Genomic DNA, 27,457 nt, shown 5'->3' with positions numbered 1-27,457 from the left:
AGATATTTTGCATATACACTAATAAACCATCAGAAATAGAAATAAAGATAACAATTCCATTTATAATTGCACCAAAAGAATAAATATCAGGAATAAATTTAACTAAGGAGATGAAAGAGGTATATATTGCAAACTAGAAGACATTAATGAAGGAAACTGAAGACACAGCAAATGGAAAGATATTCCATGCTCATGGATTGAAAGATTCAGTATTGTTAAAATGTCATTAATCTGCAAATCAATCTACAAATTCAGTGGAACCCCTATCAGAATTTCCACAACATTTTTCAAAGATATAGAGCAAATAATCCTAAAATCTGTATAGCACCACAAAATACCCTGACTAGCCAAAGCCATCTTGAGAAAGAACGAAGTTGGAGGCATCTTGGTCTCTGATGTCAAACTACATTACAAAGCTCTAGTAATTAAAACAGAACGATAATGGAATAAGAACAGACATATAGATCAATGGAGCAGAAGCTCAGGAATAAACCCACTCATCTCTGGTCAATTAATTTACAACAAAGGTGCCAAGAACGTACAATGGGGAAAGGGCAGTCTCTTCACTAAATGGTGCTGGGAAAACTAGGGAGCCACATGCCAAAGAATGAAATTCAACCACTATCTTACACCATATACAAAAATTAAATCAAAATGAATTAACTGAAATGCATTAAAAAGTTAAATGTAAGACCTGAAATCATAAAACTTCTAGAAGAAAACAGGCAGTGGATTCCTTGGCATAGTTCTTGGTGATAATTTTTAAATCTGATATCAAAAGCAAAAGCAACAAAAGTAAAAATACATAAGTGGGATTACATTATACTAAAAAGCTTCTGAACAGCAAAGGAAATCATCAACAAAATGAAAAGTCATTCTGAAAATGGGAGAAAATATTTGCAAATCATATATCTGACAGTATTAAAAAACTCCTACAACTCAACAATGAAGAAACAAATAATCCAATTAAAATAAGCAGAAGGTCAGAATAGAAATTTTTTTATATATGACTAACAAGTACATAAAAAGATGCTTCCCATCATTGATCATCAGAGAGATGCAAATCAGAACCATATTGAGATATCACCTACACATGCCAGAATGGCTATTATCAAAAAGACAGGAAATCACAAATGTTGATGGGATGTGGAGAAAAGTGAACTCTTATGCATGCACTGTTGGCTAGAATGTTAATTGGTGCAGCCACTATGGAGAATGGCAGGGAAATGCCTCAAAAAATTAAAAATAGAGTTACCATATAATCTAGTAATTCCACTTCTGTGTATTTACTCAAAGAAAATGAAGTCACTAACATCAAAAGATATATGCATGTCATGTTCAGCAGCATTATTTACAATATGGAACAGGCAAACAAGCTAAGTGTCCATTAATAGATGAATGAATAAAGAAATTGTGGAATATAAGTAATGGAATATTATTCAGCTATAAAAAAGAATGAAGTCTTTCTATTTATGACAACATGGGCACTATGCTAAGTAAAATAAGTCAGGCAAAGAAAGTCAAATGCTGTCCGATCTCTCTTATATGTGGAATCTGGGGAAAAAAAGGCTCACAAATATTAAAAATAAAAATATGAAAAAAATTTGCATTACAGATGCTTGACCTAACTTCATTGAAGGGAATGGGACTAAAAATTACCTAAATAACTTAAGAAAGTAGTAGAAACTATAAGGAGTAGAGTAAAGGAATGATACATACGCACTGTACTACAGTTTAAAAAGTTGTTTCCCGTGGAAGTACAGGTTAACAATTTTATACCACTATACATTTATACTGGGATTGAACAAATAAGCAAATAGATAACGGATAATGATTAAAAAAAAGAATAGATACAATTTTAAATTAAATAGATATAAGTAGGGGCAGTTAAATGCCTGCCTTCAGCTCAGCTCATGGTTCCAGGGTTCTGGGATGGAACCCATGTCTGGCTTCCTGCTCAGCAAGGAGTCTGCATCTCCCTTTTCCTCTGCTCCTCCCCACCCTACTCATGTCTGTATTCTCTCTCAGATAAATAAATAAAATCTTAAAAAATAGAAATAAGTATACTTTGAACCCTTTTAGGAAGATAGATGATGGATAGATGATAGATACATAGATGATAGATGATAGAAGATAGACAGATGATAGATATATGATAGATAGATGATAGATAGATAAAACTTACAGTATATATTTATATATGTATTTTCTATCATGATCATATGGATGCTCCACTTAAGCCTTTTTTTGCTATGGGTAGAAAGTTGGGGAGGAAGCCTGAAGAAAAGACTTGCCTTCTTGGAGGATTCAGACAGATAGCATGTGTGACAGCAGTAACACCTACCATTCTCACTTTTATTCAGCTCCAACCTCCGATTTCACATGGATGCCTACTTTGCTTAGCCCCACCTAATGGTTTAGGGACTGAATTATTCAGAAAGGATGGAAAGAAGAAAGCAGAGCTGAGGGGCACCTGAGTGGCTCAGGCAGTTAAACATCTGCCTTCAGCTCAGGTCATGACCCCAGGGCCCTGGGATTGAGCCCCACATAGGGCTCTCTATTCAGGGGAGAGCCTGCTTCTCCCTCTGCCTCTCCCTCCTGCTTGAGCTCTCTCTCTCTGTCTCTTTCTCTCAAATAAATACATAAAACATTTTTTTTAAAAAAAGAAAGGAAGGCTGAAAGGAGATTTGATTTCTCAGTTGTCACTAAAGCTTTGTAAATTCTGATTTTATTAGAAAAAGATTATTTTGACTGCAGAGTATTAAAGAGTTATTGTGGAATTATCATATCTAGCTAAAGTGACATTTTATAATTATCATTTTCCTCCAAAGGGATGGCCAGTTACTTTATTTTCTTGTATATATTGAGTTCATGCCGTATACAGGTATAATAATGATTCTGCCTTTGTTCAGTTAAAAATTATACCATTGATAAGCTATACCTTTCATCAATAAGTTATATGTTTCAAATGCCTGAATCCTTGCATCCTCATTCAACTGTTCAATCCTGCTCATCTTTTGGAACTAGGTTCCCCAAAGGTTACGTGGAAAATAATGGAACTTCTGATACTTGCCTACCCAGTAGAATTGTTTCACTTTCCCTTTGGGTATCCTTGTGTTCAGTACATAATTCTCTTAGAGCTGCTGAAACAAAAATACTGCACTTTGGTGTGTATAGAGTTGATCTCTCCCCTACCCTCACCTTTGCTCACCAGAATGAAAGCCTCACAAAGGCAATTACTCTGCCTTATTGGTCTTTGCAGTTTCAAGCCAAGTAACTGGTCTTTATTTGACACTTAATAAGTGTCTGCTTAAATGAATAATGAATTAATGTTGTTTACATAAGGTGGTAAATTATCTTTTCTTCCTTGTGCTTAATGATCATCTTTTTAAGCCAACCACTTCAATTTAAGCAGGCAGTTTGTGTCAATAGGGTAGCCATATGTAACTGAGTTTGCAAGGAAGCCTCATTCTAATCTTGTTATAAATAAATGGACTGCAAATGATGATGAAGCCTTTATTGAGCACTTGCAAGTCTCCAAATATTATAATCCGCCTAAATAAAATTGGTCTAGAACAAAGTAAGCATGCTTTATACAAAAATTGATTTAGAAAAGACATTAAACCCAGGTAAGTGTCCTAACTATGAGATTGGTGAACTCCATGAAATATGATGGAAAGGAAGAACACAGAATGACAAACAAAAGGTGCTTGTTTCAGAGGAAAGGGTTGGTGCTAGTGGACTCCCCAGAAGGCAGTGACCTCTTGGGTTGAGTTCTTTCAAAGACTTTCAGGTCTCCACTCTGAGCATTAACATGGCAGGGCATGGTTCCCAGAAAAATGAAAATGACTTGTAAATGTCTTAAAGAAATAAATGATAAGCTAATATTTATTGTTTAATACTTAACACTTTTATAACCATTATTCTATTTATCCCCACAAAAACCTTTATTACCCCATGCTTTATAAATGAGAAAACAAAGTTACAAAAGGCTCAGTAATTTGGCCAAGGTCACGTACCTCAGAATAAAGAAGCTAATACTTGAATCTGATGTCAGTACATTCCAAACCACTCTCCTGTTCCCAAACTTAAAAGATAACACAAAAACTCTTCAGATGATGAAATTTTACAAATCTAGTTTCACATCCCTTATAATGATCTTGGGAGACCAACCACTGTCTTCCAATTTTGCAATGTCCTAGTATGTGTTTTAAAGTCATGGAAGTCTCCACTGTATACTATTAGGATAACTAAACGATCATTCCACAAGGGTACTTAATGGGATATGTTGAGATCTCATACAGCAACATAACACTGACTTTTCCCTTTCCATCTTATTTTTGCCATTCAGTAGAAATTGTCATCCTTTAGTACTTCTTATCAAGATGGCTTTGTATGCTACTAATTTTTCCCAACATTTATATGTAAAACATATTTTATCCTAGTGGGGAGATATACTAAATAATGAAAATCGATTTAAATAGCCTATGTATGTTGTCTAACTTATGTCAATGGAAATATTTCCTACAGCTTGTGAGTTTTTTGGTCTTTTTCAAACAAAGTAATTTATTTGCACATGTTACTTAAACAAGTGATGATCAAGAAAGAAATATGTTACTCTAGTCTAAGCATTGTGTAGGGAAAAAAATACCATGGCAACTGAAGGAGGCTGAAAATCATTACTCATTCCTAGGGGCAATATTTAGATATGGATAGCAGGCATTATGCCAGCCCGGCAGATGGGCATATTGAAGCCCTTACTTATTGGTATGAAATATTAATAGTGAGGGCATGATTCCAGGCTGAGAACATAAAAACAAATTACTTTGGAGGTTAAGGGGATATGCCATCACTAATCCATCGCTGAGCTGAATTAGCCTTCAGAAATAAAAAATGGCTCCAAATCACATGTTTAACTTAATACTAAACTTATTTTAACCAGGTGGGGTTTGAAGAAACTATAGGAAGCTATGATGAGTTTTCTAAGTTTATGAAATATGGGACAAAAAGTTTGGTGCAGTAGAAGATATATTGATCTAAGGGAGCTAAAAATGAACAGAATGGTGATCTACCTCAGAAGTACAATCATGTTGTAATTTTACAGATGCAAAAATATTGTGTTGTACTTCCGTAATCCTAAACCAATAATCCTTCTCATCCTTAATGTTATAAAGAATTAGTGGTCAAGGTCACTCATAAAAATAATAAGGGAAATAAGCTGTATAAATGTCTCTTTAAATTTACCACAAGAGTTCTTCCCAAGATTTTCTAAGAAAGAAAAGCAGAACAGATGAAATGTAGAGCAATTTTAGGGTTTAGTGAATTCTCTTTCACCTCTCTGGACCTCAATTTCCTCGGGGGTACATGGCTTGCTTTATGTTGGCAGAGCTAAGAAAATTCATTGAGAAGAATTCTGCAAATATAACACTTTCAAGGTCCATGCTAATACTTTTAACTGGGACTTAGTACCTGTGAAATTTCTGCCATATTCCTCATCCTTGGTCATGTCATTTAAACTCTGGTTCACAGCTGTAAATTAGGTTGAAAAAAATGTCACACCACGTCACACGGAGATTATGGAATGAGAGATTTAAAAAAAAAGAAGTAAAGGTAGAAATGTAGATGCTAAAACAGGATCAAGGAAGCAGCATATATGTGGTAATAAAGGTTTAAAAATGAATTATATGTGGGGAGGATACAGAAAAGAAAAATATATATGTTTTAAGTTTGGGAAGAATAATTTTGAATTTCACTAGCTTATTACTATTAGAGAATGAATGCCCAATGAAAACTTAAATTTTAGATAAATTTTATGCCTCTGATAAAGAATTAGCTATGAGTTTTATTGAAAAAATATGTCTTAAATAATCCCATAATAAATCATTGTAAATGCCACACATAAGAGAATGATAAAGGGAAAAGAGATCTAGGAATGGGTTTTTTGTTTTTGTTTTGTTTTGTTTTTGTTTGTTTTGTTTGTTTGTTTTTTGGAAATTGACAGAATATCAGTTTCAGACAACTGTCTATAACCATGAAGAGACAATGCCATGAACTCACTTTGTACTATTGAAAACGATCTTATTTGCAAAACTCTAATTATATGCTTTCATCCAACAGTCAACATGCTGGGTTCATTTTTTCAGCCTGGCTATATAAACTTTGAACTCAATAACTCACTTCATTTTTTTTAAAGAATAGTAGGTAATCAGTTAAATCTGGAAATTCAAGGATAACACAAAAAGTCATGAATTGTTGCAAGGCCGTTCTTCGATAGATTTCTTCCTAGATATACTACTAGCTAGAAAAAGCATAATGGTGTTGTAGGCCATGCAAATAAAACCAGCACTGAAGTAGGGGTGTGTGTGTGTGTGTGTGTGTGTGTGTGCACATGCACACACAAATTTCCATATAGTGTTAATCAGGAAATAGGGTACAAAATGGAGTAATTCACATGTAAAAGCCCACATACCTTAGAACTCTTATCAATTGCTGCTTATCAAATAGTACAGTTTATATATTCAGCACCTTCAGAAAGTTAGTCATTATATGATTCTACGCTGAGCACCACCCACAAGGGACTTAGTATTAGCCAAGTTCTCAGATGAAGAAAGCAAGTTTCCTCAGATACTATGCTGCAGAGATCTAACTCAAACCCTTGGCAGTTGTCCCTGCCTGGGAAATGCTTATTACTGCACATTTAAACTCACTGAATATGCCATCTTTGATTTAGTGGCGGTCACTTAAATTACAAGTGTCGAAAATAGTTACCCTATGGAAAGTGACCTTGTGTTTCTGAATCAGACAAGTGACAGTTTGAAGAATGACCAAACGCTACCCTTATCCTTAAATGTTAGCAGTAGCTGTAGGATCTCCATAAGGACAAGCATTATTCCCTACTGCCGTGGTCATACCAGGCTATATGGTATGAGTGTGGATACTCAACTTGAAGATGGATTGTAGAAAAGCTGAATTCATGTTAGAACATTTAAATCAGACTTTGTGAAGGGACCACACACGAACTTGCAACATGGGCAAGACAAATAAAGGAACATAAACGTTGACAAGCCAGTTTGCAAGATCCCATTACATTTGAGATTCCTAAGCAAGCTGCTTCTCTTTGGCAAAGGCTACCCTTCTCTGACCACCTGACAACACTCTGAGCTTCCTCAAAGCCCAAGCTAAGTGGGAAAGGCTCAGAGAGAGAAGGGGTTGCTTCCCAAGTTCCAACAGCTGAGCTAAGGACCAACTTTTTCCTTGGGTAGCTAAACCTCCACTCACTCATCCTTTGCCTAAACTGCAGAAAACTGAACTCATCCCAAAGCCTCTGCTCAGCCAATGCAGAACACTACACAGGACACCCAATCTCCATGTAAGAGATATGCAGTGTTCATAAAGCAGGAAAAGTATACGTAGAAGGACCTATGTGTTACGCTGCCAAACCCATAACCTTACAACTAAAGCCTGTCTCAATTACTCAGCTTTTTAATTATATACAAGCAATATTTCAATAAAATGTTCCACATTGTAAACCAATAATAAATTTTAATTAAGGTCTTGATTAAAATTTTTATATCGCATGACAAAGGCAAAGTTTTCATTTTTACAGACGAATAAAAAGTTGCTTTAAAGAAAACAAGATGTTGATTCTTTTCAACAAAAATAACTATTACCATTACTTCATAGTAAAAGCAAGAGCCACAGCAAAAATATAAATAAATGAAAATAAAGTGCCTACAGGAAAAAGAAAAGGGAAAGATGTACATGTTCTATGTCATGAATTTTCAATATAAATTAGATTTCTAGTTGTGGTCTTTCTAGACTATAAATAAAAATTACAGATCTGAGAAAAATCCACTACTGAGCAAAAATTATGTTAAAATCCAACAGTCAAAAAATTTAAAAAAAAATAAAAAAATAAAAAAATCCAACAGTCACTGGGAAGGACTTTTCCAGATTATAAAACAGTCAAATGGGAAGGATTTTTCCAGATTATAAAACAACAACAAAAAGCTATTTCAATTCTATATTTTAAGTATGAAACTAGCTGACTACCCTGGTTTGGTATGAGAATCATTCCATTTCAACAGCTAACACCCTTGCAGAGACTAACATCCTGGAAAAAATGCCCTCATACTTAGTTATTTCAAGAAGGGTGAATCATGGGATGAGCCATTGTCTGGAGTCACCTTTTAAAGAGTCTGGTTACTACCCCTTTAATCTCCTGTAACTCTGCAATATTTTTAAATCCCAAGTATTTAGAAATAAAATTATTATTTTTTTTAATTTTGAACAGATAGCTCATGAGAGCATATTGGTTTTATCTGGTTTTTCTTCAGTTTCGGTGTTGGAAGTATGATCTTAGGCATGGACACCGTATATTCCAAAAACGATCCAATTCTTTTACATGCTCAACCAGTTTCACTAGTTCAAAGGCATAACACTTTTAACCTTGAGTGCAGCAGGTCTCCTTTTTATACATAAAGGTTAAACAGTCAGAGCTAGGACGTGACATGTTCTTTTCTGTCCCTCTGTCCTCTGTTTAATTCTGGTTGCCGGGCTCCCAGGTACATGCAGACTCCCAGCTGTCCCCACCAAGGATAAGTGGGCTCTTACCTTTCAGCCTCTGGTCTCTCCTCTCCCTGAATCTTCTCAAAGCCAGAATGCTGTGCTACTCTTGCTCCTGTTCTGATGCGGTGGTTATAGGTTAGCTACTTCCTGAAAGGTAAAAAGAGCTTGTCAGCACAGGTCTCTCTAAGACCAGAGTCTTATAGTCACAGGAAACTTTGAAATAGCCCAGAAATGCTTCAGAAATGTAAACTTCCAGTCGCAGAGAAAAAAGTTGGTTCCTGCTTCATAAATTTTGTAGCAATGCAATTTGCCATTTACTTTTTTTGCATTTTGAGAACACTATGTTCCTGGCTAGTTGCCCCACAAGAATTACTCTTATAGTTGGCATCCTCACTATTTTTTGGAGTTTACCCCCCAAAGAGACTCAGTCTCATCACAGACAAACATATAAGTCAAGCTGATATGTCAGAAAACAAATATTTTAGAAAGCTAGAACTGATACCTACAGTGGGTGTCCGTTTCTAAAGATGAGAACAGCTCCTGTCCTGTTTTATTAATGAATACATTTCTACGGCACAACTGTACATTGTACATTATGTTCCTATGATTCAAATCTCCATCCGTTAAATGTCGCTAGTGACAAACATACCTCAGGCACACAGTCTACTGCCCAACATCTACGTAGACACAACCGTAGGTCAGCTACAGAGTCCATTTAGACACAATTATGGAGCTACCTTTCCTCATTAGTATATGTATATATATATCACCATCATTTTTTTTTTTTTGGTCTCACATGTTTTCTTGTTGCATTCTATGTTCATACCTAAAGCTTTCATTTTAAAGTGGTTGCAACAAAGACTAATAGTGACCATGACTAAAAAGAACTAATTGGGTAACTTGGAAATAATATTATAAAATGGCTATGCGTGTCTGGCTGCATAGTGTGAAGTCATAGAAATGGTAAACTAGGAGAGACATTAGGTTTTGGTTTTTATATCCTTGCTTTTAAACATTTTAAAATAAGGCAAATGGGAACATTGGTACTAGGATTAACGGCAAATATAGAAAGCATTTTATGCAGTTTCTGACATAAGTCAGCACCTTTATTACTAATTCTCCTGGTATAGATCACAACTGACTCTCACATTGACTTTTCTCCAAATAATTTATTGGGATTCTTTGACACAGATGGATAGTTAAAGATAGCTCTTTAAACATGGCCTTGTAACTGAGTTCTTTAGAAATTATCTGTTACTTTGGAGTCTGGTTCCTTAAATTCTCTGGCTTAGTATCCTCATCTGTTAATTGAGGAGCCTAAAATTGATGAGTTCTTAAATTCTATAGTTCTATGATTTCTAAACCATTTGATATCAGAAAACTTTCACACATTTGCCACCTGTAAAGCATCTATTTATTCTTTTTTTAGATGAGTACAGCGTTTTTAAGATAAGACTCTATTTTGTATCAGAACTTCATACACTTTACTCAGATACCCTTCCACCTTCCTTCCTTCCTTTATTTATTTATTTAGGTTTAGTTTTTGATTTTTGGTTTCTGTGGGAGTTTTTTTTTTGTTTTTTGTTTTTTATTTTTGTTTTTTTAGTTTCAGAAGTAGAGTTTAGTGATTCGTCTATTGCATATAATACCAGTGCTCATTACATCACATTTACTCCTTAATCCCATCACCCAGTTACCCTATGCCCTCATTCCCCTCCCCTCCGGCAACTCCCAGTTTGTTTCCTGTAGTTAAGAATCTCTTATGGTATGTCTCCCTCTCTAATTTCGTCTTGTTTTACTTCTCTTTCCCTTCTCATATGGTCCTTTGTTTTGTTTCTTAAATTCCACGTATGAGTGAAATCATATGATAGTTGTCTTTCCCTGACTTACTGACTTATTTTGCTTAGTATAATACCCTTTAGTTCCATCCATTTGTTGCAAATGGTGATGGCTAAATAATATCCCCTTGTATATATGTACCACATCTTCTTTTATCCATTCATCTATCGATGAACATCTGGGCTCCTTCCATATTTTGGCTACAGTGGACATTGCTGCTATAAACACTGAGGTGCACATGACCCTTCAAATCACTGTTTGGTATCCTTTGGGTAAATACTCAGTAGTGCAATTTCTGGGTCACAGGGTAGCTCTATTTTCAACTTTTTGAGGAACCTCCATACTGTTTTCCTGAGTGGCTGCACCAGCTTGCATTCTCACCAACAGTGTAAGAGGGTTCCCCTTTCTGTGCATCCTCGCCAACATCTGTCATTTCCTGACTTGTTAACTTTAGTCATTCTGACTGGGGTAAGGTGGTATCTCATTGTGGTTTTGATGTGTATTTCCCTGATGATTTGTATTTCCCTGATGTCAAGTGATGTTGAGCATTTTTTTCATGTGTCTGTTGGCCATTCCATATTCCTTTAGTGGATTAAAGCAAAAAGTAAGTCCAGAACTATGTGTGAATTCACCAAAAATGCATGTTTATATGACTATTTTATCATCATATGTAAATTTTCTGCCATAACACTACTCGCTTCTTTTACTTATTTATTTTAGATTGTCTAAATTAATTCACCAGACCTCATATCATCTATGAAATGGTTCCTTTAATAGAGCTTTAAAGTTACAAAAATTTTAAAGCAAACTTTATTTTGAAAAAAACACCAATTTGAGTAGGACACAGTAAGAGTGGGGAACATAAAATTTTATTCAAATTTGAGTAGGATGTTTTTAAGGACCTATTTTATTTGTTTATTTACTTATTTATTTAAGACTTTATGTATTTATTCATGAGAGACACTGAGAGAGGCAGAGACACAGGCAGAGGGAGAAACAGACTCCATGCAGGGAGCCCAACGTGGGACTCGATCCCGGGTCTCAGAATCACACCCTGGGAGGAAGGCAGGCGCTAAACCGCCGAGCCACACAGAGATCCCCAAGGACATATTTTATTTTTAATCATACTTTGTGCATTGCAATTTGTGACCCATTTACTCTCTAATTCATGTAGCTGATATGATTCTTTTTAAGAATTTTGATTTTGGACTCAAAACATACATTCATAGCATAGCCCACAATATGTGTAATGCCCAGTGCTTTATGATTCATTGCAACTTGAGGGAGATAGTAGGATTCTTGATTGTCACCTAAATTGGGCTTCACTACAGGTCTGGAGGAGGTGGACAGAGATAGAAGGAAGGAAACAGTTAAAGTCCTTCCAAAAATGCCACTGAAGAGTCAAGTAACTCAGATTCAGAACAGTGCCCTGTTAATAGAAAGATAGAAGAACCAACTGGAAAGAGTAAAACCCTGTTTGATCTCCCAAGACTAAAAGCAGTCCCCAACTGAGCTGCTATGGAAAGGACAGCCCCTGGGTGGCAGGCACATTAAGTGTGTCCCTGTGGTTACTGCCCCCGGTGCAGGCCTCGCTTGGTCTTGGCGTGCAACAGGATGAATACTGAATTTTGAATCTTCTTTATATTTATTTCCAAAATCATTCTGTAGGATCTGAAGGGAGAAAGCATTTATTTTAAAGGCACTTATGAGGGATTCCTGGGTGGCTCAGCGGTTAAGCACATTTGCCTTCAGCTCAGGGTGTGATCCTAGAGTACCTGGATCGAGTCCCACATTGGGCTCCCTGCATGGAGCCTGCTTCTCCCTCTGCCTAGGTCTGTGCCTCTCATGAATAAATAAATATAGTTTTTTAAAAGGCACTTATGATAAACTTCCCAAAATGACATCTACATCAATTTAAGTAAATAACCTCAAATTATAATTTTATAAAAACATTGTGTGTTTTATTTCCTGTTGGTAAAAATCAAATGTGTCAGTTTACCACAGAAACAGTTCTTATGGTTAAAGCAACAAGCCACTTTTAAGAATGCTTTTATATGTTTTGCCAGCGACCTCATACTGTCTTTTGTGATTTTAAATAACTCATTAAAACTTGTGAATATCAAAAACCCCACCAGTTTTATGAAACAGGTTGTTAATTAGGAAGAGATTTTGGAAACTCTAATTTTATTTATTAACTTATATTCAATATTTGCTTAATGCTTAAGTTTGGAGATGTTCCTGTTGTTTCCACTAGAACTCACTCTACATCCTCATTAGTCTCTAGATATCTTTGGGGTATATAGCTGACTTATTTCTGGTTATATTAAGAAAAAGAAAGGAAATGGAAAGTTCTTGAATATGATCTCTTTGCAGAAGAAAGTGCTAATTAAAGCACTACATGTTACTTTTTCTGTACATACATATGTCTTATCAAAGCAATTTAGCATTTAAAATTCTCTTCACAAGATGATGTGAAGTTTAAAGGTTGAACTCTAACTCTTGTATACAAATACACTTTTAAATAGTTGCTTCCTGTTATATATAAAGATAATTTTGCTCATGATTTAGGAGGCCTCTTCAAAATATCTCTGTGTGTAATGTTCTCTCCTATTTTTAAGATTAGAAAAAAATTACTATTGTCTTTACTTTCAAAGAAAGTAGTTTTACTAAAATAATTATATACCCTCACAGAGACATACTTCTCCACTCTAGTGTGGAACATTAAAATTAAAACAATAGGGAGGCCCAGGTGGCTTAGATGGTTAAATGTCTGCCTTCACCTCAGGTCATGCATGATCTCAGGGGCCTGGGATAGAGCCCCTTGTCCTGTGGCTCCCTGCTCAGTGGGGAGTCTGCTTCTCCCTTTCTCTCTGCCACTTCCCCCTATATTCTCCCACCCCAGCTCATTTTCTTGCTTTCTCAAATAAATAGATAAAATCTTTAAAAAAATTAAAATAGTAGATTACCTTACAAAACTTTTCACTATAAAATTAACTATGGACCTGATTAAGTGTTCCTATATCTCACTAAGAGCAAGGACTATACCTGATTCTTATTCATCTTTAAATACTTTGTTCATTGCCTGGCACATAGAAACCTCTAATAGCTTATTTGTTGAATGAACTAATTAACTACTTTTACTTGGTCTAATTGCCTGTAATAGCTTGTTCTCCTTCATTATGATTGCAATCATATAAAGAGCACTTTATTCATTTTCTGAGTATGTTTGGATACACATCTAGGTTAACAACTGAAATTTAAATACTAGTCATTGCTTCTTCAATTTGGAGCAAGGGGAGATAAAAGGTGATAGTGCAAAGGTCTGCTGCAAGTTAATCTTTGCCTATATCATGAATTCACCAATTAATATTTAATGAGCACCTATAGCACACCTATGAATTTGTGTGCTAAGTAGTGAGAAACAAGTATTTTAAGATATTTCAGATATTTTTTGCCTCCAGAAACTTTCAATCATGTTTCCCATCTTGGACTGCAGTAGAGGATTTTATTGTTTCTAATTATTTAATCATCTCCCTGTAAGAGAATTGACATCCTTGCCACATTGATGTTGAACTTAACCATACAATATGTCTTGGGCTAATGAGATGTGAGTGTACTTACATCACTCATATATCACATTAAAAAAAAAAAAAAAAAGAGCTGTTATATGGCTCAGTCCTTGCATTTTCCCTCTGCCATAAGAACAAGGTGCCCCAAATAGTGACAGGCCTGTTAGCCTAGATCCTGGAATAAAGAAGGATCTAACAGCAGAGCAATGGACAACCCACAGCTAAGTCTGTGTTTAATAGGAGCAGAAGATAAGTCATTTTTGGAGTAAATTACTGAGATTTGGGAAGTTGCTTTTTCCATAGCATAGTTTTCCACATGTGACTAGTATATGGACAAGTTCAACAAAAATTTCCCAGGCTATTTTAATGTCTAAAAGGTGTTCTCACCAAGTGGGGTTTCTTTTTGTTTTTTGCCTTGAAAAATGGTAGTGATTTTTACTGATAAAAACTAGATTCACCCGACTCCATAGTGACTCTGCTGGAGCATATTATCTTTTCAATGTAATCTTAATAATAACTGCCACAATAAAAGTATGAGATAACGTCCAGAAAACATTCTCTTTGACTTTATTGTACTTCCCCACTTAATTCTCCCAACAGTTATACAACGTAGGCACTCTTACTATCGTCCCCATTTTATTTGTTTTCCAGATAAAAAGGTCATGTAGCTTTTTCAAAATTACATGGCTAACCTTGCTCGTTCTTGTTTCCTTATGTGCTTTTCAGAAAGAAAAGCCTATAAGGGTCGTACGATTCAAAGTATAGGATCCTAGAGACAGAAGATACTGTGCTTCAAGCTCCATTTTTAGCTACATGATTTGAAGGATATCATTTAACTTACTTATCCCTCAGATTCCTGGTCCTTAAAAAATTTTATGCAGACTCAAAGCAAGAAATATGTATGAAAAGTTTATGTAAATTACAGGGAACAAAGATATATATTATTACAATTATATAGAAAGAATGATCTTCCTTCTTTTAAAAAGTAACTGCAGATTAACAGCATTTATCCTCAAACTTATTTTGTGATTTTATGGTTTCTGTCTGTGGATTTAGTCTTCACTGACAGTCTTTATTACCATCCTACACATCTCCATTTACCAATCACCAATGACCCCCCAAAAAAAACAAAACAAAAAAAAAGCGACTGATACAGAAAAATAGGCATATACAGCACCATTTATAATAATTACTATCAGTGGGAACGATAACACCTGTGATAGCCAAGCTCATGTATTCAGAAATTTAAATTATTCAGTCCTTGTCAAGGACATCATAATTTTCTTACATCAAACGTATTTTGCAAAGACTAGGTGAAGTTTACTTCTTAGTCAACTGCAGCCCATTGCCTTTCCAAAGACAGCTGCACCCATATTTCCTGTCTCCCATTTTTTACCACTCTTCCATCAAAATGGAGAGTCTCTTTCTCTACTGTCTTGAGGATAGGTGGTCCCTGTGGCATTTTGACCAGAAGAATATGAAAGATGTGATGTTGTACTGGTTCTGGGTTTGACCATTAATTAGTTGGCCTAGCAACTTCCACTTTCCGCTTCTTGTAAAGCTCACAACAGCACTCATTCTTGGGATGTTTCCTCTGGAACTTAAAGCACCTTTTTCTGAGAAACCCAAGCCACTTGGAGAAGGCATATGTAAGCATTCTAGTGTATAGCTCTACTTAAACTCCCAACCACCAGCCACCTTCCACTGCCAGCCAGGTAAAGTGCACCACCTTAAATATCCAGTCCAGTTCAGTCCAGGCCAGCCTTCAGATGACTGCAGCCACAACCCAAATCCAGCTGTAACAACATGAAGGAAACTGAGCTAGAACCACCCAGCTCAGAACTTAACCTAGAGAACCATGCAATATAATACCTAAATTGTCACTTTAAAATACCAATTACTGGGGTGGTTTGCAATAAATAACTAGAGAGAACACCAACTGATCTGTGCAACTTGTTTTCTTTCTTTCTGTGAATCTATTAACACAATTTGACTAAGACCAAATGGTTTTTAAACAAAATTATTTAGTGGTTGCACCATATTGATATTATGTTACTTTAAAAATTGTATAGACTAATTTTATTTTATTTTATTTATTTAAGTAAGCTCTATGCCCAATGTGGGGCTTGAATTCATGACCCTGAAATCAAAAGTCACATGCTCTACTAATTGAGTCAGACAGGCACCCTGAGATTAAGACTAAAATGAAGATAATATTTTACATGTTTTGCAACTTAGTATGATAATTAATTTTTAGGGAAGTTGGAATTCACTTGCAAACACTAAAAAAAAAAAAAAAATCATTGAATATTCAATTATTTGTGTGGGAATTTTGAAGTTGAATTTATTTTCCAAAGTAATGGATTTTGAAAACAGGTTTTCAAGTATCAGCATTTTTTGTTTGTTTTTAAAAGATTTTATTTATTCATGAAAGACATACAGAGAAGCAGAGATATAGACAGAGGGAGAATCAGGCTTCATGCAGGGAGCCCGATGTGGGACTGGATCTCCAGACCTGATATCACACCCTGAGCTGAAAGCAGAAGCTTAACCACTGAGTCACCCAGGTGTCCCTCAAGTATCAGTTTTCTTACATTTCAAATACTATCATGTGAGATAAATTGCAGCCAGATGTTCACAACTGATTTTCTCCTTTACAGGGATTTTTTTTTCCCATATAAAAAGACCTTCTTTTTCATAATTCTGAAAGTAATACATACACACTCATGAGAATTCCAGCATAGACTATGAACAAAGTAGAGGTAAGAGCCCTCTGAAAATTCACATCCCAAAGATAGTGTTAGATAACCAAGTATCTTTGCCAAGTTTTTTCATCTGTCTGTGATTTGGTTTCATCTATAAAATCAAGATAAAAGGATTTCATAGGTGTCCTGTGGAATTATATAAAATGATACATACAAAACGTTTAGAACAGAGCCTGACATAGAATAAGTATTCAATGTTATTTTTAATTAGTAACAGTTCCATGTACAAATGTATTTCCTTCCAGATTCTATTCTAAGCATGCATAACTATATGGATACATTTTAGCAAAATTTATGGAATATAAATATTCACTCCTCAAGCTGATTTTTTAAATTCTTTATTATATCATGTGAACATAGTTTTATACCAATACATAGCAATGTGCCTAGTTCCTTTTTACAATCGCATTGTTTTCTAATTTTTTGACAACATATGTGAAAATTTCCCAGGGTTCCATTTGAATGTTTTGTTTTGTTTTTTAACAATTTGAGCCAGCATATAAAACACTGTAATGAACATCTTTATTAACATCTGTCTAACACATAGGATCTTATAAACAAAGAAACTGGAAAAATAATTACCCTAAAATGTATGGGAATTTTTGCTCAAATAGATTAGGCTATTTTATAATCACATGGCAAGTGCTTTAATAACTCTATTTTTTTTTTTTTAATGATAGTCACACACACAGAGAAAGAGAGGCAGAGACATAGGCAGAAGGAGAAGCAGGCTCCATGCACCGGGAGCCCGACATGGGATTCGATCCCGGGTCTCCAGGATCGCGCCCTGGGCCAAAGGCAGGCGCCAAACCGCTGGATCCCATAACTCTAAATTTTTATAGACACCATGAGGTTGCTTATCTCCATGTAGAAGATAAATACTGATGAAACCAATATATGCAAACTGCAAGAAACCTAAAATTCCCATAAGAATATCAGAATTAGTCTCCTAAATAACCAAATTTGGTTCAAAGTTCTGGGTTCCTACATTAAAATTAAGTTTAGTGTGTCACAAAGAGAACTCTTACTTTATTGTGCCATGTAAAATTCTAATCAAAGACTAAGTAAGTTCCGAATATACTTGAGTATCTGAAGACAGAATTTGGGTAAAGGGTATCAAACATATATTGAGAAATTGAGTGAAACTGAGGTACTTTGGCGTACTAACATTGAATTTACCTAATGGATGAAGTAAAATGCCAAAGAAAGCAGGACTTGTTTAATCAGTGAGCGTCAACGCCAAGTAAATTCCATCCAGTGGGACCAACCTGCTTCCCTTTTCTTGTCTTTCCCATTCCTTTAAGCAGAACTAACACTAACAATGGTAGAGCCAAGGGCTTTGACTTGAGAGGGGAGAAGAGGAGAAGAATTTGACTCTAAAAGTTTTTCTTAAATTTTGTATTTAAATTCAGTTTCATAAACATATAGTATATTATTAGTTTCATGGGTAGAGTTCAGTGATTCATCAGTTGCATATAACACCCAGTGCTCATGACATCACATGCCCTCCTTAATGCCCATCACACAATTACCCCATCCCCCATCCATCTCCCCTCCAAAGACCTTCAGTTTGTTTCCTATAATTAAGAGTCTCTTACACTTTGTCTTCCTCTTGGTTTTCATCTTATTTTATGTTTCCTTCCCTTTCCCCATGTTCATCAGTTTTGTTTCTCAAATTCTACATATGAGTGAAATGAAATGTGTTTGTCTTTCTCTGACTGATTTCACTTAGCATAATACCTTCTAGTTCCATCCATGTCATTGAAATGGTAAGGTTTCATTCTTTTTGATGACCAAGTAATATTCCACATATATATCTTTATCTGTATGTCAGTGGATATCTGGGCTCTTTCCATATTTTGGTTATTTTGGATATTGCCGCTATATACATTGAGGTGCATGTGCCCTTTCAAATCACTAGATTTGTATCCTTTGGATAAATACCTAGTAGTTTAATTGCTGGGCCAGAGGGTAGTTCTATTCTTAACTTTTTGAGGACTCTCCATCCTGTTTTCCAGAGTGGCTGCACCAGTTTGCATTCCTACCAACAGTGTGTGATGGTTCCCCTTTCTCTGCATGCTCTCCAACATCTGTTGTTTCCTGAGTTGTTAGGTCCTGTCTTCAGTCTGCCACCATATAAACATAACATCCATGTAAAAATGTCAAGCTTGCTATGACAAGCCAATGCCAAAGTAAGTTTCCTAGACTTTACCTTCCAACCAGGTTGTCATCCCTTGCCAGTTCATTTTGGATTTCTGACGTCCAAAACTGTAAAATAATAAATTTATGTTGTCTTAACCTACTAAATATGTGGTGATTTTCTTTAGTAGCAACAGGAAACTAATATACATTCAATGAAGTACATTCTTATAAAGAATTCCATAGCTCCTTTCTTGGTAGTAAAGTAGCTTTCACAATGGGTTAAGTTCTGATTAGCACGAATGTGACTGTATTTTCTACCCGTCTTTGCAATCCTCAGCCTCACTTGTTTCCCTCCGTTTCCTTGCATATACATTTATTCTAGTTATATCCTTTTAAAACTATGCCAATGGGACACCTGGGTGTCTCAGTGATTGAGCATCTGCCTTCAGGTCAGGCCGTGATCCCAGGGTCCTGGGATTGAGTCCCACATCAGACTCCCTGCATGGAGCCTGCTTCTCCCTCTGCCGTGTCTCTGCCTCTCTCTCTCTCTCTCTCTCTCTCTCTCTCTGTCTCTCATGAATAAATAAATAAATAAAATCTTAAAAAAATAAAACTATGCCAAGGGTACAGAGTAAACTACACCTTCCTTTTGTTGCTTTTTGTAATAATGTAATAATGATTTCGTTATCGCTATAGCTATGCCAGAGATAGAGTGACTTGTTTCTTGAAGCTAAGATCCCTAAGTCACTGATAACACAGTAGTCCCTAAACATTATAAAGAAGTATCCCAGGGGTGTGTAGGCAAAATGCAACCCCATAGATACTTCAGGTCTGACCCAGTTTGAATCAAAACCATGTCGTTTCTGGTGGGACCTACTCTGGGAAGTTTACTTACTCATTAAACTTGAACAAAACATTTGTGCACAAAGGAGTTGTGTTTTAATAAAGATAAACAAATAAAATAAATAGTATATCTTCATCTTATACTCAAATTGGGAAGTTAATATACAAATAATATTATAGAATCCCACGAAATAGACCATCAGTATAAATGGTGTAATAAATTGCGGAATCCTTCCAAATATGCTGAAGACTTCCAGATAAAAGGATAATAGAGTCCTTTGGAATTGTCCAATACATTGTCTTTTCTCCTTAAATTCCTGCAAAGAGAAAAGTGACAGTTTTTCAGTTGTATTTTCTAGATGAAAGCAACATGATTCCTTCTCATTCCTGGGTTCAGGGAACTATGACAATGAGATGTCTAATGCACCAGATTAATCTAGGTCTTCATTTTAGATCTTTTGTCACTGTCTTGTTAGAGAGATTTCCACTTAAAAGTTTAATTACTGTTTGTCATGCATTACCCCTGGTTAGAGTACTCATAACAACTCCTAGAAGAATCATTAAAAGTAAAATTCACATACTGTATCAAGAATTTAGTAATTAAAAACTGGATGTTGTAAAGTTAGTAAAGAATAAAGCTACTAGTGAATAAAGAAAAATACACAAGAGGATTAGGATTACTAATCTTCCTTGTTGAGGCTCATGGGTGATTTTTATGCTTCATATATGGATATTAGAAACATTTCCAATGCTGAAAATTTCTTCAGATGTTAAAAATGCCCCACAGGTTTAGACTATTGCATAAATAATGAGAAAATGAATTAAAATATAGCAGGGATACCATGCAGAATGTTATAATAACCCTGTTTTATGACCTCAGAAATGTGGGCATGTATTCATAACTTTAATTCTTTTTAAATTTATAATACTTAGATTTATTAAACACTCCTTGAAGTCTGTTGTAATTTCATCATGTACGCTTCTTAAATATATTAGCAATTATGAAAAAAAAACTATGCTTTAGGTTTCAAATTTTAAAATTCCTCTTTGTAATATTTGGAGGAGCTACCTTGTGCCCATTGTCAGGCTCTTTGAGGACACCTAATAAATGGTACTCTTTCCCTGCCACATAGTCAACTAAACTAGTGGAAAAATAAGACAAACAATACAATTTCTGGAGCCAAACTTCACCTTTATGACTCCAAAAAAGGCTAGGGTGGAGTTTATGGCTTATATTTTTAGGAGGTTTAGACCTCCTCATAGTTGGCCTCAGAATAAAACAGCTTTATCTACTCAGAGACATCCAGAGGAGAAAATGTGTTCTCTTTGGTCAGGCTTATTCTTAAGAGATTAAAAGAGCAGCTGATTCAAGCATGCCCAATATATCATATCAATTTACCAACTGGATAAATTTCTCTACTTTCCCAAAAGTAACCAAAGGGAAGGAGAGTGGTCAAGAGTGTTACAGTAATCTAACTTCTGGGACATGGAAGAAATACACCAAAGGGAAAGAAGCAACCACTCCTACTAACTGGCTTCAGATTGTTACAAACACACCTTCTCTGAAGTCCCTTTTTTTTTTTTTTTTTTTTGGATTAACATTGAGAATATTTCCTCAATCTTTAATTCTCCAGATCAAGGACATAGTTGTAAAGTGTACTTCTGAAAAAAGTTTGGATTGTTCATTTTAGTTTCTCATCTGGGACCCAGTCTATCACTTGAGCATTTCTTGATGTGTAAGAAGGATAACTCTTCACATTATCAGGGAAAAGGATTAGCCATATAGTTTTTCCAGACCTTTTGATTCGAGTTTCCAAAGCCCTTCCTGAGGATACTCAAACATGTTGTTGGTCTTTTCAACAGAAACCCGTTGAGCCCATGTCTACAGGGAACAATGAAAATGTTCCCTGTAGCTCTTTAATAAATCATAATTGCTGGTTGAAACCCATCCATTATCTTGCAAATATCATCTAGATTAATAGTTGCTGAAATGCCTTGCCTAAGCCCCAACTAAAACTTCTCCCATTTCACATAGTCCACATAACTCAATCTCCATTCAGTGTATTCCCCACAGATCAAACTTTTGCTATGTGCAAAATCTTCCTGTAATTTTACTGTTCAGTCACCTGAAGTTTTTAAAAATGTCAGATAAGTTTTTGTTGTGCATTAGCTTAATAAAGCTGCATGATAAAGTACCACGTTGTTCAGCAGCTTTGACAATGTATTAGCTCCTGGCCCTGTGGGTCAGAAGTCCTGGCACAGTGTTACTGGGTTTTTACTCAGGATCTTACAAGGCAGAAATCAAGCTGTGGTTCTCCTATGGGTTGAGATTCTCCTCAAGTGCAAGGTTGAGGGCAGAACCCATTTCCTGGGCAGCCCAGGTGGCTCAGTGGTTTAGCGTCGGCCTTTAGCCCAGGGTGTGATCCTGGAGACCCCGGATCAAGTCCTATGTCGGGGTCCCTGCATGGAGCCTGCTTCTCCCTCTGCCTGCGTCTCTGCCTCTCTCTCTCTCTGTCTCTCATGAATAAATAAATAAAATTAAAAAAAAAAAAAAGAACCCATTTCCTGCCAGCTGTCATTCAGCTTCTTGGGGCTTCCCCTCTCAGCATGAATGTTCTGTTTTCTTCCAGGCCAGAAGTCAAAGGTTTTCCCTCTTGTGACCAGAGCCAGAAAGCTCTGCTTCTAAAGGTTCTAAGTGATTGTTAGGATTTTCCTTTCTTAAAGTCAACTGTACCATATGACATAAAGTACTTGTAAGGGTCAGACTAATCATATTCATTGTCACTAGAATTATTCAGGGCATGCGCATGAGAGGCAGGATATCCTAGGAATCATCTTCGAATTGGGTCTAGCAAGCGCTGTTGAAGATTCCTAGGCTTAGAGATGCCTAATTGTTCCTATCCTTTTTTCTTTCTTATTTTTGAATCAGCTCCTTATCTTTGCCAAACACTTTCCAAATAAGACTGCCATTCACTTTTTTAAAGCTGAAAATCTCTGATAAATATCTGTTAAACATTTTTAAGCAGTCTAAATGAATTTACTGAAATAAAGTCAATGCTTAGAATCAGACAGACCAGGGCAGGAGTCCGGAGTCTACTTCTCCATGATGATTCAAACTTAGCCAGTTAGTGATGTGGTCCTGGAGCCCTGCTTCCTTCTGTAAAAAGGAGACAAGGACTCTCACCCCCAGAACACTGTTAGCATGTAATGGATGTGTTAAAACCCCTACCACAATGTTAGGTCCTGAGTGGCCAGCTAGCAATTTCTATTCCATTGTTTTACTTCTCTTTTCATCTTGATTCTGCTTGGTATTTATTCAAGCTAAAAAATATCCAACAGATGAAACAGACCAGATTTTGCCTTACAGAAAAATGTTACCTTTCCACCAACGTGTTATTCTCAATAGGGCGTTAGTATCCTACAATTTATAACCATTGCCAACTGCTTGCCTGGCATAGAAACACTGCTCTAATCTGTTGATCCCTCTTAAATGCTTAGCGTGGGGGTCACGTTGACTAGCACATTGGTCAGTAAAGTAATAAGTTACATACCTTGGCCACCCTACCTTGAGTACATTAAATACTGATCTTCGAAGGTGACTTATATTCTTTTTTGTACATTTAATGCACTCAACTTACATGTGGTTCTAGAACTCTTCTGTGTCTTGTAGAATGATCTTTAACTGAGTTTTCTTTTCTACACTGAATGTACCTTCAGTGATCACATTTGTTCCCCAGTTTATCTCCTTTGTTTTCTTTTAACCTTATAATAACCCATTTAATTAATTGCTTAAAATTTATTTGCAAGTGCCTCTCAAATTATTTGTGCTTACTTTTTTTATACTTCACCCTTGAATTTTACTAGGTTTCATAATTTTCTTTCGCAATTTCTTCATTTTGGAAAAAAATGTCTTAATTTTTTGTTTGTTTTCTTTATTCAAGTGTATAGTTTCGCCACTTAGTCATGCTGGGCTTGTAGTCAGGTTATTTTCTTGGAAATACATAGTGGTGCTTTTAAGTGACCTAAAGGTTTCCCCTGGTATATTAATGAGGATTTTATAAAAAAAAAAAAAAACATTTTAAATCTTCCATCAGGTTTTTGTGTTTGCTTGTTTTCCATCATTAAGCACTCTTCTGATTGTTATTTTTAGTTTCTCACTTTAACTAAAATGTTGAATTTGATTACGCTGGTGCTGCTTACTACTTTGCCATCCTCTGACCACTGCCCAGAACTAAATCTATTATATTTCATCTCCGGTGAAGTTTTAAAAGAATTTAATCTTGGAAAGTCATTTATCTTATCCAGACACCTGACACTCATGTTTTATCCTGATTAAGATTTCTGCCAATCGATATAGGGACAAATGTAGTGCCATATTATTATTATTATCATCTGGCCTAATTTTTTAGGGTCTTTTTGTCTAACACATCCAACTGCTTCACATTATCTCCATATTTTGCTACATCTTTATTGCTTAAGTATGGAATGTCTGCTTTCACTTACTTCCCTTGTCTAGTAATATTTTTATCCTGTATGAATCAGTATCCAAATATTTTTGGAACACTCAAGTCGGGTAATTTGAGGAGAGTTCATAAAAGAGCCACAAAAATGAGGGTAGGGCTTATGAGATGCAAGAAGAAACAGTGCAGTGTCCCAGGCTTAGTTTCCATGGAGGGTCATTAGAAGGGGCAAGCAGAGGGAATGATAATTATAGACAGATCCTGAGACAGATCTATATGCTGAGGGATGACAGGGACTATGAATTTAGTGAGGGATGCATCCCAAACTGCAACCTAGTAGAGCTGGAGTCTGGGGGAAAATATTCCATCTCTCTCTTCCTTCCCTCCAATCGCTTGCTGGAAATCCCCACTGGCTAAAACCCACCTGGAAGCCAGAGGATGAGGCCATCCTGGTGCCATCTTCTCACCATTCTGAACAGGAGAAGGATAGAGAATCAGCCTGGAAGAGCAAACTGAATAAATTCAACAGAAATATCAACACTGACACTCCCATCTCAATGCCTTCCTGAAGAGGACATGGCTTAGGAGTAGCATATGCCATCGTTCAATTATTTTCCCTCTAGCTCGGCTCTGAACTACCATTCACTGTCTATATATATATATACATTATTTTTTTGTCTATATATTTTGACTAGCATTCTACACCTTGGCTTCTGAGATGGATTTAGAAATATTTATGGATTCTCCACTAAAATGCAACTTGATATCGCCTCTCTGGGAGATTTTCCATAAAATCCACAGTAGACACTTTGAAATACTGATTGCTTCTTAGGTGCAGTTCTTAGAAGGAGCAGGATTTTAAAAACTACCGATGAAATCATCAATTTCTTCTTGTGAATCGAAATTTGGGTACAGAGTCTTCCTACTATGTTTTTTTCTAGTTATGTTAGTAGATGACCAAATGTTGGCTCCTCCCTTCTTTTTGTTAGCATTAATGGTATATAATATTGCCTGCTCTCCTCGTTCCTAGCAATTTACTATGACAGTACAAGAAAAGAATCTAGTAAATTCTTTTCATCTTAAAATTTAACATTTTTCTTCTCAAATATAATACATGATAAATCAGCCTTGCCAGTGGTTTTATAATGTCTATTGAAATCTCACCAGTGTGTTCAATTTATTTTTTTTCAGTTCTTTATCATTTAAGGGTGATAGGTTTCCACTGTCATCAAAATGTCTATCCCATTGGTTCACCATAGTAACTGAAATCTCCTTCTTTAGAGAATCTTCTCTAATATAGGACTTTATCTCCAGAGAGTACCCATCAAACGGGCATACATTAAGAGAAGTAACGTGTTGATAGAGAGTTACTAATCAGCTTCAAAGTCATCAGGCAAAAAGTCACTGGCAGTTAGATGGAGTTTTCTGTTTAGAGAAGCTAAAGGCTTAACCTTCAGCTGATGGAATTAACCCCGGCTTTTAAGTCCAACATATTTCTAGTCATGGATAAGACCAAATGAGCATGGGCCTTATCTCCCAAAAGTTTTCAGGCACCAGAGCTGAGATTTATTCTCTTATGTGAAAATTAAACCCCCTGTATTTCTATCAAACAAATATTTAGGCAAGACCCTTAGATAAATATATGGACTGGTAAATTCTCCTAAGAGATAAACCTCGGAGAAGTTTAGAACCAGAGGCAAAGTCTGAGGAGGGGAATGAACAGTTAGAAGCCAAGAGAACCAGAAATATGGGGTATTGCAGGCAGATGCTCACAGGAAAAAGCACATTTTGTCCTTTCCTCTCAACCTGAAGAAAATTTTTGGCTCTGTCTTTCAGCTAATGAGTTGTTAGTTATTGAATTCAAAATTATTCTTTGGGGGCAGCCCGGGTGGCTCAGCGGTTTATCGCCGCCTTCAGCCAGGGTGTGATCCTGGAGACCCAGGATCGAGTCCCACATTGGGCTCCCTGCGTGTGGCCTGCTTCTCCTTCTGCCTGTGTCTCTGTGTCTCTCATGAATAAATAAATAAAATCTTTAAAAAAATATGTTAATTCTTTTTTTTTATATTTTTTATAGATTTTATTTATTCATAAGAGACACACACACAGAGAGTGAGAGAGAGAGGCAGAGACACAGGCAGAGGGAGAAGCAGGCTCCATGCAGGGAGCCCAACATGGGACTCGATCCCGGGGTCCCCAGGATCATGCCCTGAGCTGAAGGTGGCGCTAAACCACTGAGCCACTGGGGCTGCCCTCTTTGTTAATTCTTTTGTGGTAATAATAGTTAACAATTTTTTTTTCAGTGTATAAGGCAATATCTTAAGCTTTTTGCAGATATTGGATCACTTAATCCTCGCAATAACTCCATGAAGTGGGTAACATTATCCCCATTTTTCAGATGAGGAAACCGACTCTCAGAGCTGTTGAGTAACTTATTCTAAGATCAAAAGCTGAGAAGTGGCACATCTAGGAATTAACTTGTGAAGACCTGATGCAGAGGCTTTATGCTTATCTGCTCTCAAGGATACAGCCTCTCATGGACACAGAAAGTACATCCTCCCCCTCAGATAAATCTAAGTTGCTATGTGCACAAGTCAGATCATCCCCAGCCACATTTGTCTCTTAGACTCAGTGTACAGATGGACCATAGTGATTGCTACTTTGCTACCTTGAAAACACAGACTAGGTCATGAAGCCTGATATGGGTAAAACATAAAAGCAACACTAAAAGTAGTCATTGTGAATTTGAAGTAAAACCTCTCTCATGCTGTGCAACTGCATTTGGAAATATATATCCAGGGCAATATGAGCCATTGCAAAGCAATCCGTGCCATCAGGCGTCTGCTGCAGGCCCACGCTTCTGGCACCCGTAGGGAGCAGGGAACATCTGTAGTAGTCACTTGCCCCCAAGCTGGTGTCAAAGCCTGGGAGAGGGTGTTCCCTCCTAACACTGCCAATGGGAACAAAAACCCGTGTTGTCACTAGTTTCCAGGACATCCTTTCTACTCCGTCTGCTATTCTGTAAAAATAGTCTAGGCATTTAAAAAAAAATAAAAATGAAAATCCCAAGTTACAATGGTCAAACAAGATAGAAAATTTTATGAGAAGAGGAGAGGACTAAGTTACTCGGAGAAATAACTAAAATTTCACCTTTTTCTGCTTCTACCGCTTTGGTCCCAGACAGGCCTATGGAGCCTACTTTTAACCCCATTAAGGCCTGTACTCACTGTAAAGGATTCTCAGAAGAGGCCTGAACCACTTTGCATGACTTGTT

General features: G+C 36.3%; 1 protein-coding gene and 1 long non-coding RNA gene across 3 annotated transcripts in view; one reads left to right on the top strand and one right to left on the bottom strand.

Moving 5' to 3' along the window:
* The window catches only part of LOC111094265, a 74,506-nt gene extending 65,749 nt beyond the window's left edge, over positions 1–8,757 (bottom strand). For both annotated transcript variants that reach the window (XR_005384605.1, XR_005384604.1), the window contains exon 1: positions 8,614–8,757. This is a non-coding gene — a long non-coding RNA (uncharacterized LOC111094265). The remainder of the gene's footprint in view (positions 1–8,613) is intronic.
* KCNH7 (potassium voltage-gated channel subfamily H member 7) overlaps positions 1–27,457 on the top strand; it is a 479,507-nt gene that overhangs the window by 276,280 nt on the left and 175,770 nt on the right. The window lies entirely within an intron of this gene.

Source organism: Canis lupus, chromosome 36 (assembly GCF_011100685.1).
Source record: "Canis lupus familiaris isolate Mischka breed German Shepherd chromosome 36, alternate assembly UU_Cfam_GSD_1.0, whole genome shotgun sequence".
Taxonomy (NCBI): domain Eukaryota; kingdom Metazoa; phylum Chordata; class Mammalia; order Carnivora; family Canidae; genus Canis; species Canis lupus.
This window is presented reverse-complemented; position numbering and strand designations above follow the sequence as displayed.